We start from the raw sequence: 6,752 nt of genomic DNA on the forward strand, positions 1-6,752 counted from the left end.
AAAGCTAACATATGGGCTTCTTCAAGACGTTATGTCTTTCAATAACCAGTCAGGGCCTCTGGTTTCTATCCCATCTGAAAGATTGTCTGCCTACAATTTTATGCAATGATATCTGAGCACTTCCAGGGGTAACAATTGTACCCAAAATACCTGTACCACAGTAAGCTTCCCTCCCTTGTGAGGGAATTAGCCTTGTAATGCTGCTGACAGTGCTTTTGGCACTGACGTGTGCCATTAAAATCAAAGATTTCAGCAGTCCTTGCAAGGCTCAGTATGACGTTTCAGCTTCATACATGGAAAAAATGGAGACTCAGGAGGTTAAATGACTTTTCCAAAATTGCAGAGGGTCAGAAGTGAAGTCGAGAACAGAATTCAGTTTCCTATGTTCTTCTTTGTACCAGGTTGTCCAGGTAGGAGCCAGCAGCTGGGTAAGTGGGAGCTGCTGAACTCCTTATAGTTTAGGAAAAAAAAAGGTTTCTTCCCGAGTCACCAGCACTGGTTTCTGCAGCACTTTGCTTTTCATTTTTGATTTCTCATGCAGGTATCGATCAGGCTCACGTCTGCATGGCTGAGGTCTGTTTCCTGAGGTAGCAGAGCTGCAGGAGAAGTTACTACTCTCTTTTACAGAGGTATCCACCATTTTGACAATAAGGAAAGCTCATCAGAGCCAAATTACCATGGAAAACCCAAGTATATATGCTGTAATTCCCCAAATAAATATTTATGGAGGGGATGTGCTGAGTTGCTGCTCATCCACCCCATAAAGTCTTCCTGATTGCTGAAGAAGTTCCTGAGCTTGTCGAGAGGGTTTAGACAAGGAAGAGCAAATGGCTGCAGCTGAGTTGCAAAGGGGCTCTGCTCGTGAGGCAGGGAGGCAGGGAAGTCCCTGCCATCTCAACAGTCAGATGCTGGAGAAGAACGAGGTGTGAGGAGAGGCGATAATGCTGATAATTGCGTGAATGGAAATGCTTGCCATTCTTTTTAATGTTCAAAGGAAACCACAGTGTTGAGGTGATGTAATTCCTGCTTGGTTGGGTTGTTTATTCAAGCAGTGCAGTGCTGTGCTAGTACATGGGGAAGAGAAAGTAAAACTTCAGCTCGGCTTTTGCTCTCTCGGGATTTCTGTACGCTTTCAGACTCATTCAGGTCAAGGCAGGGTGTGAATCTGAAGTACAGCAGCTCTTCCAGCACGGCCTTCTGTACAGACTGGCCCTTTACTAAGGAACATGCAAAACACAGATGGGGGTTTTGAAGAAACCAGTTTAATAGAAGGAGCTGTAACTCTTCTCCTCCTCCCCAAAAGATTTAAAATAATCCTGCTGTCCATAAAAATCAGGTTAGCTATTTTGGGTTCTTGCAGAGCTAAAATGAATTCAGCACCTCTCATTTCCAGTCATGATAAGTCACTAGATATCAATTCTTAATTGCTTGATTAATCTTGAATTTTCAGAGCTGACAGCGCCTTTCCTAGCACTTAGACAAGAGCTACATTTAAAAGAAAGGAGAAAACACTTCCTTTTTTTTTCTTTTTTTTTTTTTCTTTAAACATAGCCTGCAAGGTAAGAGCATGAAATTACAGTGAGGTTTGTAACATGTTGTCCTGAGAAAGATGGGCCATTAGGCAGAGTGCAAGTGAAACAGTCAGAGGTTCACAATATACTAGGGCAGTGTGATGAATTAATTCTAGCATATACTTCAGCAATTAATTACAAGACTTATCTCAGACCCAAATGCTACTACATTTATATTTGCTGTATGCTCATGCATGTTGGGCCATGTTTTTCATGTAAATTAATAAGCAGAAAGCTTTCATTCATGAAGATCGTGACATTTCTATGTAGAGAAAGGCCATTTAGGGTCAACAGTTATGGAGGACTGTACCTTTGTGTGCTTTGTGTATGGTTGGACTGATAATTAGCACTGCACATGCCTCCCTCAAGGGTGTTAAAAAAATACAGACCAAATAACAAAAGACATTCGAATCCCTTACAGAACATTTATAAAATTGTTTGGGCTGTTTGTTCCCCCCCCCCCCGCCCCCTGCAATGTGTGTGTGGCACATCCAGGATGAGCAGCAACAGGGTGTATCAGCCCTTGCTTGGGAGGAACATACTATACTGTCAGGTGTCCTTTTCTGTATGACAGGCAGGCCACAATATATGATGGCACAGTGTGATGTAAAGGTGTTATGGGTACAAGTTCAAGCTGGCTTTCCAATGTTAGAAAAAGGACTTACCTTGATCTCATCCCTCTAACTAAGGAATAATAAGGCCTCTGATTTTTTTCATTCCAATTAACTGCTGTATCTGGATGCCACAGACTTCTTGGGAGAGGTGAGTGCTGTCCAGGACATCTACTCAAAGGTCTGTGTAATCCAAGGGAAAGTTATGGTGGCAATATTAAAACACAGGAGTGCCATCACCACTGTTCTTACCAGATCATGATGAACCAGTGACCTCTCAAGAAAATCCCAGTGGTAAAAGGGAAAAAATCTGACAATACACCCTCCACCCCACCCCACCCCCCCCCCAAATACAGCACTCTCTCCATGGTTACCTGCTGGAACTAACCATGGTTATTTTGGTCTACAAGTGTCTCCAGCAATGGTGTAGACAAGGGAAAGTTTCCACCATGTACTGGGCTGAGACCTATTGCTCTGCAGATGTCCCAGTCAGTGGGCAGCTGAACGGCCCCAAAGGCATATTGTTCTCATCTAATCCCTTCCTGCAGTCAGAGTTTCTTAAGTGGTGTCTTGTGTGCTTTGCTTCATCTAGTCTTGTGTGAATCAGGTGATGGGAGCTCCTCTGGGATGCTGTCTTGCAGTCTTGTAGCTTAATATTTCCTTTGCTTAATTTAATTTACATTTATACCATTTATACTCCCTCAGACAACCCTACACAGTCTTTCTCACTCCCTGGTGCTTCTGCACCCCTGAAGTTCTCATATGCAATTCCCATGATGCTTTTCACAGTTGTTATTTGTGCAACCTACACACACTGTAATCCCTTCCAGCTTTTTTATCATTTTATGTGCTTTTTTTTATTTCCCTCCAAGTTGTTGACATCTAGCTAGCACCAAGTTGTCCACAACTAAACATGTCTTCAAACTGCGGTCTCACCACTATATTAAAAAATGGGACTATTGCCTGTATGTCTGAGAAGAGGTCTTTGCCTTTACAACCCCAAATTAAATTAACTGCATGATTTTTGCTGCCATATCACATTGCAAAAACATATTAAGTTTGCTGTCTACTGTCTCCCTGAGGTCTTCTGGTATTTCTGCTTTCATTGCTTGAGCACAGTTGATTCCTCTCTTCACCACAGTTTCTATCTTTCAGTAGCTCATATGTTGTACCTACTGCCTTTTTAGACACATGGGATCATTCAGGGTTCCTTTTTGAGGAACAGTGTGATTCCTTACACATAAGTAAATTCTCTCTATTTTTTAGCATGAAATAGTCTGTCTCCACCATTTCCCCTCCAAGCTGTCCTATGATAATCTGCCTCAGTGCAATTAAAAGGCATGTTACTCTCTTTGGTTTCCAGATTTTCCTATTTATAACTGTATAGAGCACTGGCCTGTATGTTAATAATCTGCAACAATCTGTTTGAACGTCACATACTAAGGAGTATTACTTACTCCTTACTTAAAAGTAATTACATAATTACTTTTTCTGGAGAAAGGGAAACACTGTTCTTTCCTTAGGAAGTTTCTGCCCCAAATGTCAAGAATATCTATTAGATTTTCTTTGGTGGGTAATGACATATTAAAATGTTGCTTTGTGCAGGAGACATCTTCCTATGGGTGGCTCAACACTCTGAAATTAACTTCTCTGGAAATAAGGTCTATCACAGAAATTGCCGTCATCCTCATTTTCTGTGGTATAAATACAGAGCAGTGTGAACAGAAGAAAGGAAAAAAAACACCCTTATAAAACCAAAACACTTTGCGCCATGCATCATCTTCCTGGGGAGAGAACAAGAAAAAGAAAAACAAACCCTCAGTGTGACAGATGTTAGTCAGATCAGCTAATGCAGTCCTAGAAGGTACTTGGATATTATGTTTATGAAAACGGTATAAGAATCAATACAGAAGGGAATACATTTTATCATACTCTATTTCACAGATAAGAGAATCTGGAAGAATCAGTTAAAGCATGCAAGACATTAAAAGTAAAAGTGGTGTTGTAGCTGTGATGGTCTAAAGATCCTAGGAAAGCAAGGTTTGTGGTGAAAGGTAGCATCTTTATTAGATCAGCTGATAAGAGCTGGAAAAAGCAAACAAGCTTTTGGGCTCAGGGTCTTTTTATCAGATCTGACAGAAAGCAGCAATATTCAAGCTAACTACAGGTTAGATGCAGTTGTTCTTAGTTTAATCTAATTGTATTAATCAATTTGACCACTTGAGAAAAAAAAGGAGCACCTATGGAGCCGAAAGGGCTGTGAGCAGAAGTGACTGACAGGCTGCTGGTTCTCTGCTGGACAACTAGCGAAAAAGGGTTGTTTGTGCTGGTGACAAAGGGAGAGGTCAGCAGGGAGGCTGTAACAGCCTAGGGAAGCAACATCTCCATTAAATCCACGAGCTTTAGTATTTAGGGATTATAAGTTTTAATTCCAAGCCTCATCTTTTGGGAACATTTTGTAGGTCTCCTTTGGGATAAGGATTGACGGGTTCGAGTTGTTGCTGTCCGACAAATACTCTCCTAATGATGAGTACATGTTTCTGTCCTGTACACATTTGTTCTAAGACAGGAATTATTTAGTTTCATTCACATGGTTTCTGGAGGGGTATCTTGTGTGCTGGATGAAGTGATGAACTGTAGAGATTTGGGACAAGTGCATGCAGGAACAAAGAATTTCGGCTGTTTTGCTATGGCAGGAAGGGCATTGATTATGCTGTCTGTGGAACGGTACTGGCGTATTTAATGTTTGATGCTGTGGTGGTATCTGGTTCTATTTCATGTGTTTTCATCTGTGGATTTGCTTCCTGTAATGAGCTGAGAAAGGGAGAGCCTGAAGGTTAGGAGAAGAGACACAGGGAAAAAAATCTTTCAGAGACAGTAATTTAAAAGATTATTTTATGTGTGGATTTTAGCGTGGAATATTATTGCTATTGGGGCACATGGTTGCGGGAGGTAATGCTACAGTAGAGACTCTAAAATAAAAAGCAGAAAAACAAATTTGCAGAAAGCCAAATTTGCAGAAAGCTAATGTGGTCAGAGACTTTGCCAGTCCTTGTTAATTTGGATTGCAATAGACAAACACCAAATAAACCTTGATCCCTTGAAAAGTGGTTTTCTAAAATTGCTGTCGTTGCTGTCGTTATCTTTATTGTAGTAAATTCGTATCTATTTCGCTGGAAGAGTGACCTTGCTGGATAAAGCAGATCACCAGTGTGCTCCTCAGAGCAGGTGCAACACTGTCTGCAGGGCTGGCTGAATCTTACAGCTTTTTGGTGTGTTTTGGATGGCTGCTGGTCTTACTTCATGCGCTTTATAAAGGAAGTTTTATGGTCTGTAGGTTCTTGTGTATGTGCTAGCTTGCAGGGTGCCATTTTATAATGTCAGTCGTGGTGTCTAGAAAGCTGATGTCAGTGTAGGAGCAATCTTGGGACTGACCAGAGCAGCAGGGAAGCTGCTCGTTGAATTTGCGGTTGTATTTGTTGAAGGAGTCCGAGGCTTTCTGAGCTGCCCACATTTCTGATAGTAAATGTTATCTGTGTTTCCTATATATGGCCTGGCTTGGTGGTTTAATGTTTTTCAGACTTGGCTTGTGAAGAAAAATGGCATACAGGGACATTAAAATGCTGCAGAAAGGTGATCTCTCTGCCTCCCACTTAGAGCTTGGCCAACAAAAGGAGATGACTAAATGCTGTCTGAAGAAGTGAGCTGGATGCTTGCTGCATGATGTAGCAGATATGAAAATTTCACATAGTTAAAAAAAAAGACTGAATGCATTAAGAAAAATCTTTTGGAAGGTGTTAAACACAAAGACCCCTGCTGTGGATTGGGAAGTGCCTGACCACAGGATCACTAGGTCACGCGGCATCTTCTGGGGGCAGCATCGTGGACTGCTTTTTGGAGCCACCAGTCTTGTCTTAGGGCTTGTCTGTTCAGCAGTCTTGGAAGCAGGATGCCGATCTGACTCAGTACTGCCATTTCTCTGATCTCTTCTAGAGAAAATGAGGGGGTTTCCTCTCTTTTATTGCGAGCCCCAACTAGAATGCGCATAATTACGTTTTTATTTACTTCCCAGACTGCTGCGGCAGGCCCAGGCCTATGCATCAGGGCCCGAAGCGCCGCAACAGCAGCCTCAGGAGGGGAACAAACGCGCCGTCCGGGGCCCGTTGCCCCCGTCGCTCCCCCACGCTGGAGGAGGCCGGCGAAGCCCCTGCCCACCTCACGCCCCTGCTGCCCCGCAACACCCTCCTCAGCCGTGAGGCGGCCGCTCCTCCGGGAAAGCCGCCGGCGGCCCCGGGGCCCACCGCGGCTCCCTCCCCCGCCGCAGCGGGGCCTTCCCGCCCCGGAGCCGGGCCTGCCGGGCCGGCGCAGAGGCCGATCCCAGCGAGGCCTCGGGGGAGGGCGGGCCCGCGGCGCCGCCTCCGCTCAGGAAACGGGGACGAGAGCGGGAGCCGGGGAGGGGGGGGGAGACACGCGACGACACACGACGGGGCGCAGCGGCCCGGGGCAGCACCCTCCCCTGCCGCCTCCCCCTCCAGGCAGCGCTGTAAGATGCCAGAGCCCTCCTCCGCGC

The sequence above is a fragment of the Buteo buteo genome, chromosome 19 (assembly GCF_964188355.1).
Source record: "Buteo buteo chromosome 19, bButBut1.hap1.1, whole genome shotgun sequence".
In the NCBI taxonomy this organism is placed as follows: domain Eukaryota; kingdom Metazoa; phylum Chordata; class Aves; order Accipitriformes; family Accipitridae; genus Buteo; species Buteo buteo.